The following is a 13,695-nucleotide window of genomic DNA, read 5'->3' on the forward strand; positions in this document are numbered from 1 at the left end:
TAAAAGTTCGTTTCACCCAGAAAGGGAACTCGTCGCAGGAAAATTCACTGGTGAAATTTCACTGCATTTCCTTCATTTTCTCTGCACCGATTCGTGTCTTCTAAACTCGGTTTCTGTTTCTTCCTAGACAGCGGTAAAGGTGTTGTCCTAGGATCAGAAATCGAGGTAGTTAAAGCGAATCTGACTATAGCCGAGGATTCACATCGAAAAAGGGGGAAGGCACGAGGGGGCTAGATCCACGAGCCAATGGAATAACAGTTTCCACTGGCGTGTTTTGAAGCAGCGGTGCCGGCGGTTCGGCAAGGGTGACGAGAGAAGGGGTGGACTGGTTTTCGAGCAACGTGTGGGGTGAGTCTAAAACCGTTAGGTTGGTCGCGTGCTACCAAAGGCACGTGGCCTTCCTCTCCTTCTCTTATTCTCTCTTTCTCTTTCTTCACTACGCACGCGCACGTACACGCGTGAATCTTGCTCCAATCCTCCGTACGCATGGTTCTCTTACGCATGGTTTTCATGCAACGACGTCGCACGATGGAGTCAAAAATCATTCGTAAATAGAAAATTCACGAAATTTCATATACGACAAAATAGATTTACTACACTGCCCACCAACGTAGATTTTTGTTATGTACGATCAGTACATACGTTTGAGTATATTTCAACCCTCTTCAAACAAATGACTTTAGTAAGGCGTGTAAACTAAACGAAAGACGTCGCTGCAAAGAGGGTTCATGAAGATTATTACAAATTATTTCTATTAAATTACATAACAATTGAAATTCCTACAGTGTAGATTCTGTGTAGTTTGAACCCTATCAAGATTTCTGAGAACAAAGATGTCAAAAGCTCCGAGAGATTGCAATTATTTCATTGCGCAAATCAATCAGAAAGATCGTCAAGTCCGATTATCAAAAAACACATGTTCCATAGAAACTCGGCCGATTATCTTTCGAACGAACAACATCGAAAGCTGTTTATACGCCTAATAACCAAGAACGCTTCCACTTTCTTAATTAAAGTCAACGGAGCGTCGAATTTATTCCGCCCAAACCACGAAAGCCAGCTCCATGCCAGAGGCTATCGATTGTCGGATATAGAAAGCTCAGGTAAAATTAAGAGGCAGGTAAGCAGCGAGAGCGAGATTCTTGGACACATGGCGCCATTAGCAGCGGTGAAAACGAGATATTCGAGGACGAACGTGGGTCGGGACAGATGCAGGATCGGTAAATAGTCGACTTGGATGGCAGACCGTCGATGCTGATCGTCGTCATCGACAGCTACCGTTATAATGAAATCGAGACAGACCCCTTGGCACGTGCTTCTGAAACGAACGCGAGCCACTCTCTCTGCTTTCGTTACTCGTGTATTCGCTTATAAGACTGCTGCGCTGCATAACGGTGCATCGAGATGCAGTCTGCGATTACAGATGGTCAAACCCATTGTAAAAACAAGAAAAAAAGAGGAGAAAAAAAAAACAGGACAATCTAAATAGAAGAAAAATGAAAATAGCGTTCTTCGAGGGATAGATATCTTCTTAGATGGCTCCAGTAAACAGTAGAATATTCCAACATCATCTTACAGAATTGACAAGAATAAATATATTTGTTAGAAATTCCGTTCACTAGAAATGGCTTTCGATATGTATACAAACGGAGAACGATAATTTACTTATTTGGTATGAAAATATCGCACAGATATATTCTTCGAAGGTTCGAAATTCCATCAACGTCGACGTTTTCATTGCTAGGAAACAAAGAGTTTTGAGAAGCAACGAATAAATCTGGAATAGAAGGCAAAACGGAGACGCGTAGGAAACGAAGATACTCGCAGAGGCAATTACGAGAAAGAGCGACGAAAAGCAATTAAGGGCTTAGAAAGTCCATCGTGTTCGGCGATGCGATAAGAAAAATGGTCTGCGGCCGAGCGAGGCGCGCGGCCACGTTCACCGTAAATTTCCGATAAGGAAATGAGACTATGCATATGAAAGCAAGGGTTTCCGCGAGGGAGTTCCACGTTGCCACTCCAACTCCATTTACTGGGGGCACCCCCGCTGCTGGCTGGCAGTGATGTATGGCACGGTAAGCCTTCGTGCTGACCGCTATCGACGATATTCTGCGTTTCCTCGTCTTCCATTTCGCAAACACTCGATTTCTGAGTCGCTTTCTCGCCTCGGCGATACGAAGGTGGCGCCAACCGCGAGAAGATCCATGCGACATTCGCAACATTGTGTCAATTGCAGGGAATATGTGTTAATTGGTACGTTAGCGTGATGGATATCATGGTTAAACGATGCTTCGTATGCTGTACATTTAGAATTGCAACGATGTTATGAGATACAGGTCATTGTGTATCATTTCTTAGAAACATCGAAAATTCTAATTGAAGGCTAAACTGTTATTAATTAGGATACAAACGTTTTAACCTTCGTATCAATACAAATTCTCTACGTCGAAGAACGTGCATTCAAAGCTACGTATGACACTTGCATGGAATGCAACATTATCTGAAACGTGTTATATTTTGTAAAATATCCATTGAAACATTGACCCATCACATGCTTGAAAACCGCATAGAGGTGGCAGAAAGCGGACAGCGAAGGAAAACGGAAACCAGAGGGTGGGTAAAAGGGGAGGGAAGTGGCGAGATTATTTGAATATCCCATATTTAAGATTCGTCCGGCGTAGTACGGGGCAGTGATTGCCGAGTTGGCAGGCCGGTCACGTGGCCGGCACGTCATACACGTCAAACCGACCCCCGATGGAAGCCACCCCTATTGCGCCTAAGGCCGGCGGCCAGTGCTGCGAACACTTTACATTCTATTTTCACGCTGTACTGACCCCGATGTATGCGACTTTCTTAACATATTCGCTGGATATTGCCTGCTGGCACGTGCTCTCGCTTACCCGATCGATATTCATCCTTGAAGCGACAATGATTTCCGAACGCGCTTAGAATGGCACCCGTCATATTGCACCATGGAAAGCTCATAAATCTCTGACAAATTTATCACGCTGGATAATTTCCAGTTATTTCGACGACCATACACTTCTCTAGGATATAATTTTTACGCGTCAAAAAGTAAGAAATTTATTCACGTGATGTTAATATTCCCAGTTATGATCCTATATCTGTTACGTTCACACGAGAAAAATTCGAATATTCATAGACTGAATAGCAACGTAGAACCATAGAAATTTCGAATTTCGAATTAAATTCTTCGTGAAAGTAGAGCGGAACAACTAAAATCCGTGGTGTTTAAAATCGTGGTCACGGCTAATTCATTAACAACAAGGGGTAAATAGGGTGATTACAGTGTGCTGGCCATGTAAAGGCTCCCCCTGAAAAAGCTGACGAGCACCTGACGTTCCAAATGGGGTTTGCCCACTATTTTATGCGTGTCACCGCCCCCGCAGTGTTTTCACGGGACGACGAGCACCCCCGGATTTTTACCCGGGGCTGTTCGCGACCAGTCCCCGCCAAGGGGAGGACATCTAACCGAGTTAAATAACGCTACATTAGCGTCCTTCGTGGATACAAGGCCAGTCCGAGTGTGAAATACCCTCAGGCTTATCAGGCCGCAGCAGAGCTTTTTTTATTAGCTTTCGGCCGATCGTGCTTCAACCATCGAAGCTCATCCAGACGAGTTTTCGCGAAAACGAAATTCTACGGGATATAGGAGGTCATACTTTCACCACGGGACGCGTTTAATCGACCTTGGTATTCGTTTCTGTAACGATGAATGGATCTGCCTACCCTTATCCATTTCCTCTTTCCTAAAATAATTTCTCTCTATACAAGAAGAAAATTCATTTTGAAAACTCGAAGAGTCCAAGGTTCGAATATTTACTTTTCAAACTTATTTTCTCTACTTATTTTTAATACTGCAAAATTCTTTGCAAAATAGATCAATTTACCTAGACCAGTGATTGAATGCATTTATTTGAACGTAAACTCCTATTATACGACACTACTGTTGTATCAATTTCAATTATGCGAACTATTTATCCCTCGACTAGTTCATACATACACCCTACTCATGTAGTCAGATCAAAAGTAATTTTTTTTCTTAATTAAAGTAGCAAACATAAATATATAAAAGTCATTATTTTAATATATTTTGATAACAATCGTATAGTACTGTCAGACTACAATCAAAAATACAAACGCTGCGTCCAATGGCGCAAAATGAGTGACGAATGATGAATACAAGAAGTCGCAGGGCAAGTGTATTAAGATGTAATGGCAACCGCGAATGACTTTATGGACGACATCTTGCACGACAGGGCAAAATAACGGTAAACTTCAACGTGTCTCGGAACGATCGTGGTGGAGCCCGATAATACATTTAATTACTCCCTTCGGAGGGCTACACGATATGGCGAGGTAGCAATGTCCGCGCTCCGTGTTCCTCGCATAACCGCACCGTTTACCTGGCCGCGTCGCCCTTTGTCCTTTTGCTACAATCACCGTCGTCTAGACACGGCCATCGTTTTCCCCGCGAAATGACAATTACATAGTACCGGGATCGCCTCTCGTCGACTGTTTCGAGGGAAGAAACGATCCGGTTGTCCTGATCCTTCTCTAACGAGAAACACCTCCGCCAGAAGCTTCGTTTTGGTACAACTATTGTTTACTGGAACTCTTATTCCTTCCAAACAAATGAATTGTACTATGGCTTTGTATATGAATAATAATTAAGTGGGGGACTGTTGTAATTTTCTACATGATTGTATAAATTTAATCTTTCCATGTGTAGAGGATGGTTGGTCATGTGGTAGTTTAAATGACGGGATTATTCGATGTTGGAACCGTCAAATACATTTTAAAATAATTATAAATACAGAGTCAACCGTAGATTGCTCGATATGGGTCGTTAAAAGAATGTTCGCTAAGACGCTCGGTACTAACCGATTCGCTAAAGACTATGTATTGATCGCTGATAAAATCGCTCGAGACAGAGACTGAGAAAGTGGTCACCTTACGATCGTGTTCGTTTATTTATACTGGTCCAGGGGTACCGGAAAGTTTCCATTCGCCTTTGTTTGACGGTTCACGTAGCGGCGACATTGTTTTGCCCGGAGTTGGTTTATTATTACGTTATGTATATCTTAACGATGTTAGTACTCCTAGGGAAAATAACAACGTGGCTCGAATTGTCCTCTAGCTCATGCGCCCCTACACATGGACAACCGAAATTCTATGGCTACTTAACGAGAGTTTACAGCTTTAATGTTTAAAACATCTGCATGAATTTTAATAAAAAGAATAAAAATTTGCATTTGTTTCATGATAATTTTGGTGGGTAACAGAAATATTGTTGAAAGACATATGGAATTAATGGAATTCATTTTCTTTCATTTAAATTGCTTCGTGTGTTTAAAAAAGTTGTACTTTGGAAAACTTGTCGCCTACCAAAGTAACGTAGTGTACGTTGAAGGAAATGAATTAATTATTGGAGTGATCTAATTTAGTTTGGTCTTAAGAATACTGCGAAATATCTTTAGTTATTCGTGTGTTAAAAAGATTTCATGTCCCCTTCTTTTTCAAACACCATCTTCCCCTACATCGACACCCTTTTTCCTCGCCGACTTGTGCGCAAGAGATCCTCCCCTCTCTCTCTTTCTCTCTCTCTCTCACCCTTCTGCCCTGCCCTTCACAGTTCTGGCTTAATGGCTGACGCGGCTATCGGGTTTCTGCAGAAGCGTAAAAGATCTTCGAGAAAGGGAGCGAGGAGAACGATATAGTCGACTTTCTCTGTCTCTTGTCTGTTCTACGATAAGTCTGCTCTTCCTTCGACTGAACAAACGGATCGAATCAACTACCGAAGGACACAGAACAATTTTGTATCGTGAGAATACATTTTCTTTTAAATATAAGAAACAACAATTGTATATTCTTGGTGTATCGTAACTAACGATTGGGGTTCGAGGTTCAAAAAAAGCGCCGAAAGAATCCGACTACTCATCAGCCTGTTGCAGAGCCACCCCCTCGAAGGCTTCGTAGGCTGGTGTATAAAAAATCAGGAGGGTTGCACCCCTGGAATACAACGTTTCAGTCGATGGTAGATAGCCGGTCGCTAATTGATTATAATAAGCGATCAGGAAGTAGAACCGGAAACGTGACGGCAGGGGTTACGGACAAGAATGATTCAAACAACGTGAGCTTCATAATGGAACCATAAAGAAACAGGAAGAAATGACTTTTTAACATTCTTGACTTTATCGACGATCGAATTAATCTCACTTGCAAACGATTAAATAATTAGAGAATAATTAGAGCATCGTGTCGAATTAGCTCTGACTACCTTTCATACGACTACTGACGAAAAAAGAAAGGAAAAATTCGATGATTTTTTTAACACTCTGGCGAACGTCAACGGAATCGTTATTAGGAAAGAAAAAGGCAGAAAATTAAAGGGAAGGAAGCATAAAGAGAATGAAAGAACGGGAGGCAACTGACAGCGGGGGCGTTTGACAATTTATTGTCTTCATTTGGCCACGTCCATATTTATTGCGTCGTCAGGAACAATATGGCGCCTATTAAGCGAAATACGGGCCCCACCGTGGATGCGGAATCGAATTAATACCACGCTTGTGCCGCCGGATCCCGTAATAAGCTTAATAAATATTGATCGTTTAATTAATGTAGAATCGACGCGTGGGACATCGTGCAACTATCGGCAGTCCATTCGATCGCCCACACTTGGACACGAATTTATTAAACGTACGCCATCGATATTCTCCTCGACGTTCGCTCGAAGCTTCCTACAGAACTCTCTGTACATTTCTAATTACTTTACGCAACTGCAAGGTTTTCCCATCCCCACGATCTTTTCTCGAAAGGATCCACGTTTTTAAGGTACGAATAATTTCGACCCCATCTACCAGCCAACGAATAGATCTCTCGCAAATTGTTCACTCTAATTCGCGGTTTCTCGGTAACGCTATCGTGTCAGGAGATCGAAAAGAAGAATAAGAAGGATGGGGTCGGCAGCCAGCTCGTTCTACGTCTACTAATTATACGTTCTCGAAGCAATTGGAGATCATGGCGCGAGAGGAACTGTCGACAGAGCGACGAACGGCGAAAAACGGCGTTCGCCTTCTGTGGGAACGGTTCGTCCCATTAATGGAATCACCAATTGCACACTTATTGGTTTAATTGCTAATTGCTAGTCTCCTTCTTGCTCTCTTCGTCGCGAAACGAGCAACAATGGCGCCGACACCCACCGCTCAATTCGATGCCATTTTCATAAATAGTCCCTCCGTACTGTCCTTTTTAATTTCTTTGTCTTCTTTTCAAGCTCGAATCGAATTGAATCGTACGAAGCTTCGTGGGCGAGGATGAATTAATTTTCTTTCATAGAATACAACTTAATTTTCTTTCGTCGAACAACGTTTAAAAATCCTTTACGCTTGTTGCTACAGTATGCCATCTTTCTTAAATTTGAAAAGTAAATTTTTGTTCACAATTGATCTGCGACTAAAGCCACGACTATGTTTATTATACGTATAGAACGTTACATTCTATTGAAATCGGTCAGATCCGAAGCATCCCCTATTAAAGCAAAGAGAGGGAGAAGTATGAAAGAAAAAGACACGGAAGTCGTCCTCGAGCCCGTGAGAAATATGTCGAAGAAAGAAAACGTCTTCGAGCTCGTTCCGAGTTGGACCGTTCCCTCGGTGTTTCTCGTTTTCTTCGCTCCCGCTCGTTGCCTCCATCATTCCGAGAAACACTCGCTATACTCGTTTTCATTTCCTCTTACGCGATTTGCCGGCCCGTACAGTGTCTTCTGCACGCGCGACTAGCTCGCGTGCAAGCCGAGCGAACGCAGTTTCGACGTTTTTTCCATCGACAATGGTCACGCCGTTCTTCGGCAAGAAATCGTGGATTCTAATATGCTTCTGGTGATTAATTCCGCATAGGAGAATTACGGACAATCGCGTCTATCGTTAAAAGGGAAGAAAATTATGAGATGCGAGTGGTGTCGATTAAGCTATTCTTAATGATAAAAATTTGGAGCTAAACTGTTTTATACTTTACTCCAGAGAGGTATTTTTCTTCTATTCTATCGGTTGGAATTATTTTCGCTGCGCATCGAGAAATCTAAGAGAAATATTTTCTATGTAAAAAAATTTTGTTGAACTATTTCAAAATGTGAAGGCTTAGTTTTCGAATATAAAAATCACAATGATAACTTTATTCTTTTCCACCCATCTTCAATTTTTCTACTAGAACGAAAGAGCGTTTGCGTCGATCTCCTCAATTTCATGAACTGGCGATATTTAGAAATAGACATGTTTCGGAATAGAAAAAGCATTAGTACTTGAACGAAAAAATAATATCGAAGAATTAATTTCATATCAAAGATGAATTTTTCTCTTCTCAACTTTCCAATATATATTCAAAGACTCGTAGAGAGTCTGCTATGGATCAAACCGGGAAAGAAGAAACGAACGTTCCTCATCTACCCGCGAATAGAGTGTGCAAATAAAAGGGGCGAAGACTACGGTCAGCAGTCGATCGGATCAGCATATTCCGTGTACGGGACGTTCGATGGTGGAGCTGTTGAAGAGAGGACGATAAAAATCTGAAAATCCCCGGGAAAGCCGCGGTATGGAATTTGAATTTGCTCCGGCAGGCAGGGCGCGTGAATCGCTCTCGTCAACATTCAAAACCAGTTCGCCTCGTCACCATCGATCCGAATAACAAAGTGCGCTCTGCTTCTGGTGGAAACGCTTGTTAACGGGCTGCGAACGTTCCCGTTCCCGTAGTTCTGGTTTTTTGTCGTCGTATCGCCTCGAACGGGCCGGCCGACGTTCTCGGAAAAACGCACGCAGGAATGAGTCTATCGTCGATAATTGAGAAAAGTCGAGACGTTCGACGTTCGAGTTCCCTGGATATGTGTAGAATCGAGTAAATTTTTCTCCTGCAGTCTGGGTAAATTTATAATAAAATATATGAAATATGGCGTTTCCTATAAATTTACTTTTTGTCTATATATTGTTTCTTAACAGAACAGGTAAATGATTTGTTAGCGTCCAGTACCTTGAGCCTAACTTGAGTCGTCATTTTGTATATCAAATTTTTTTTTATCTTTGGTGTTACTCTATAGGTGTCTCTATAATTTACGAATAAACGTTTGGTGTTAATTGTATATACAATTAATGAATCTAGCTGTACGCTTACACAACTTCACAATTTACGATTCAATATGTTATATCTAGTACACAGTTACACGTACTTATATTATTAGATTGGCAACTAAGTGATTGAGGATTTTGTCATTAGGTGGTAATGGCAATATATCGTATTAGCTACAATTTATGAACCACATGAATGAACGTGTTTATCTATAATTTATGAATCAACCTGTATACTCGATTGCCTCGACTTACGAATCCACCTGCACATTCCCTAATTCCTAAATAAATCGATTGATACGTCTAATCGCGTCAACAATTCTTAAATCAATTTGTGTATTTTTAGATATCCTTAATTGTGTTACGTTCTCCCGTTCAATTTCTCCCAATTATATTCCTTTAACGTTAAGTGACATCTCCGCGAAGTTCGAACTGAAAAATACGAAAAACACACGTCATCTAGAAAAGTTTTCGTTTGGTAATTGGAATATAAAAATCCGAAGGTTCTATAGCAGGGTTAAACGTAAACCATCGAAATCTAACGAAGGCTAATCGACGATTAAGTGTCCAACCACTTTCCCATTTGTTCCGGTAACAGGAAAATCGGCAAAATTTTCTCTCCGCGCGAATTCACGAAAGTCGCGTCTTGAGTAATCGAATGATAGACGTGAGAGCTCGGTCGGAGCTTAACGGGAATCGAACGATACGCGGTAAAGCTTTTTGCTTGTAAGCTAGCGGCTTTTCCAGGGACACCCGGCCACGCAAGAACCGGACGTTCTGGATTGGCGGGCGTGAATGGAAGGTTCTTGCGGGAGGGTCGGGAAGCCGTTTCGGCATTCAATAGCGGTTTTCCACGGTCACCGCGGTCCTCGGCGGCCGATTTGAATAACAAAATCACCAGGAAGACGTATTATCGTCCTCGCGGCCGTGCGACCGGACCACTCGCCACTATGTCGTGCGAGTCTATATCGTCGCGACTCGTTTGCATTCCAAGCGAAACCGATCTTCCCCGTTCCGCCGACCGATCACCATTTCCATCCTCGTCGATCCCGCCGCGATACTGAATCTATCCATTCCGCGGAATCGACGCATTGAAAAACACGCACGTTGCTCCAATTCTGGGAATAGAGTCGCTTGCTCGATACCATTTGCATGCTGGTTCTTAGGAATCTCGAAGGAACACGGTAGGTTGAGTTAGGTTAGGATTTAACGTCAAGTTAAACGATGTCACATGTGAGACAGTCGTCGACTCTTCGTGACTCAATTGCCATCTAGTTTCAACAGAGGATTTTTATGTTTGAAGAATATTTTTGATATAAAGTTGAAAACATGTCGTTCTATTAGCAATACTTTCCCACGGCTTAAGAAAGATTCGATCCTGAAAAGGCTAAGACCAAGCGACGATCACAATTTGATCGAAGTCTACGAACGACGAGATCGGTATTTCATAACGTAGAATATGACGATTTTATGGAAATAGGATTCATGAATTCAATATGACGTAGAATAGGGGAAGGTTGAACGACACCGATCCAGGGAATGTATAGTTTCAGATCAGGCTGTTACTTCGCTCGTAATTGAATAAACCAACCGGACAAACACCCGCGGAGGTGTATGCCGGGAGAAACAATAGCGATATCGAAGCAACCGGATAACGATCGACAGGTGGTAGAGAATCAGCCCATAAATTACGCCTTGACCTGGGGACTAGAGCGAAAGAACTTTCAGATAATCATCTATTATAGTACCAACACTCGTTCCAGCCTTTTGGATCGTTTCTCAAGGTCCAAGTCTAACAGGAGCATAGAGTGACGATTTTTTTCAATAATCTCGACGTAACGTAGTTTCCTTGATTAAAACCACGATGAGAGAACGAAGAAAAGACAGGAGTGGCAGTCGAAGGGGGAAAAAAGACAAAGAACGGAGAAAATATCGTCGAGAGTTTACATTACAAAGTATGATGAGGGACTTGGCCGTTCTCCGTTCGAAAGATCTCCATGAAGCCCGCGTTAAAAGAATCTCTGGTCTGACCATATCGGTCGAACAGGTGTGCCTGTACGACGCAGGAATAAACGATTAGCGATTCGATTAGCATCCGTGGATCATATCGATCGCAGCTACTTGCATTCCGAATGATACCTCCAGTTTCTTTCTTAGGCCGATTTCGCAATTTCGATCTGCGTGTAGTCGTCCACGATTAGAGAGATCTTCCACTGTTGCGCAGCTTGATCCCGACCGAGTTAATTATCGACGATTCGTTACCGAGGACACGAGAACACGTTAATTAACGTACCCGTGCTGCGTCACGCCTGCACGACGCAAAAAGCTTCGCGGTTGAAAATTAAGAAGCACGTCACGTGGCCTTCTACCCGTCTAACTTCATCGTCCCATGCCGCTGCTATAAATCGCGTTTTCCATAGATAGAGATCGAGAAAATTCTCGTACATCTTTTCTTCTCGATTCACCCCTTTGGTGGTCCCACGAAGATCTTTATCAGAGTCTTCAAGACGAAGAGATCACCAACCAAGAGATCACGGTAGAAGGAAATCAAACAAAAGACGAACGAACGATGGAGCGAACGAGAGCGAAGGGTGGATGGAAGTGTATAGACAGGTTTAAGGAGAAGAGAAGGAAGAAAAATGGAGCGAGCAGCGGTGGTGGCGCTAGGCGATCGGAAGTGTGTCAAATTACAGAGGTCCGTGATATTAATGACTCCTAATGACATGCCCCCTCTAACCGTGGTTCCCTTCTCCCACCTTGCTACTCGAATCCCCTCTTCGACGCCCGATTTCCTCCTACTGGCTCCCCTCGAGCCACCAAGGTTGGACGAGGCCGCTCTTCGTGGTCGAAACCGATTCACGGAATCGACATTAAAGATACAATTGCTAATTGAAGGAGGCTAATAGCAATAAGACAAACAATCGGGGCTAAATGCTATAAAGTAAAACACAGGTTGCCAATGGTGTCCCTCGTCGTTCCTTCTCTCGTTTCACGACCGCTAGCTTCGCCATCGTTCTCGTTCTTTTTCGATTTTCGTCTCCTTCCGCTAGACAAATACAGGGGACGAATTGTGCCGAACTCGCGGCCCTCTTCGCAGGATCTTCGAAATCTTCTTTCGCTCGTAACGACCGGTTCAGCGTTTCCGAGAGTCCGGGACAACCGGGCTGATTTTTTGCGTCTCTTCCAAAGCTTTGTTAACATCCGCAGTTCTTGATGCTTATTTTTCGGTGGGGACTGACGAGCGCTTTCGACGAGATGCGAGGTGTTCCGAGGAACTGAACGAAGTTGCCCGATCTGTATATTACTATTTTTCTTCTTTAGTTTTACAAACAGGGGCGCGTTGGCGATACCAGCAGGAACTAACTCGATTTTTACACCAATGAAATTTTGCAAAATTAAAGTATACATTTTTCTGATTTCAAGAACTGTCTACGAGAGAAATAACTAAATTAAGCTACCATCTGCTGACTGAATTCACTTACACGAACGCGGACTCCTATTATGTATAACATTTGCATATTTTTAACAATTTCAAGATAATTGAAAGACTTTGAAATCTTCTCAAGTCATTCTGACGGGTATGTTTGTTTCAGGTCAAGATTCGTCTCGGTTCGAATAAGATACCGTCATCGTCGATGTCCGAGCTTCTTTGACATCCCAAAGACAGACCGATCGTAATGTACATCGAAAGGGGCGCGAAACGTGCCGCTGATCCGGCTCGTTAAAGATCCGGCTCTGTTATTACCGGCTACGTTCTCTGAAGGCGCGATCCTCGACGTGTTATACTTCGCGACACGTGACAGCCCCGACGAGCTGCGTTTTCCAGGCGAACACCGACGGTCAGCAGAAATGCACACGCAGAAACAGGGGGATGCCTCTCACGCGAGCCTAAATTATCCGCTGGAATCCTCGATTCCCTTTCCGCTGTCGCGTGAGAAGAAACGCCGCCGCTTCAAACATCCATCGCCTTTCGACGAGGCGATAAAACTTTTGAAAAACGTTCTTTCAATCGGTTGTCGAATTTTTACCGAAAAAATCTCGCCAAGCTTTAGGGTTTCGACGACGTCTTCGTTCGTTTTAGGGAGAATTCTACCCTTTTTACGAGCCGGACCAAGAATCCTTGGACCGAAGAACGAGCCAAGGTTGTCGGATAATGCTCCAAGTTAAAAGGCCACGAAAGAATTCTTCCAGGCAAATGACAAAACCACTGTGCTGCCTCTGGTAGGCGGTGAACGAGAGAGTGTAATTGGTTTTACGACATATTTTACGTGGAAAAGGATTAGCCTTAGGATGCAGCGTCGACAACGTTCTATTTCTATAAATGAGAGTGACGATGGAATTTTTGGACGTTGCGTGATTCTTCCGCGAAAGGCAACCGATTTTGAATTTTACGAAAGGAGCTTTCAAGATGCGATAAAGTACTACAAATTCAGATAGTACGATAGATCGATCGTTCAATTTTCTGCCAATTTCTGGTAAAATACGAATTGGGTTATTTCGAATTCGATTTACTTTAACTTGCGATTCAAAATTTTGGATGCCATAACATCCTTTTCTT

General features: G+C 42.9%; 1 protein-coding gene across 2 annotated transcripts in view; it reads right to left on the reverse strand.

Annotated features, from left to right (window-relative positions):
- The window catches only part of LOC117232092 (POU domain, class 2, transcription factor 2-like), a 122,574-nt gene that overhangs the window by 12,849 nt on the left and 96,030 nt on the right, over window positions 1-13,695 (reverse strand). The window lies entirely within an intron of this gene.

Source organism: Bombus vosnesenskii, unplaced genomic scaffold (assembly GCF_011952255.1).
Source record: "Bombus vosnesenskii isolate JDL3184/JDL3185 unplaced genomic scaffold, Bvos_JDL3184-5_v1.1 scf7180000013284, whole genome shotgun sequence".
Taxonomy (NCBI): domain Eukaryota; kingdom Metazoa; phylum Arthropoda; class Insecta; order Hymenoptera; family Apidae; genus Bombus; species Bombus vosnesenskii.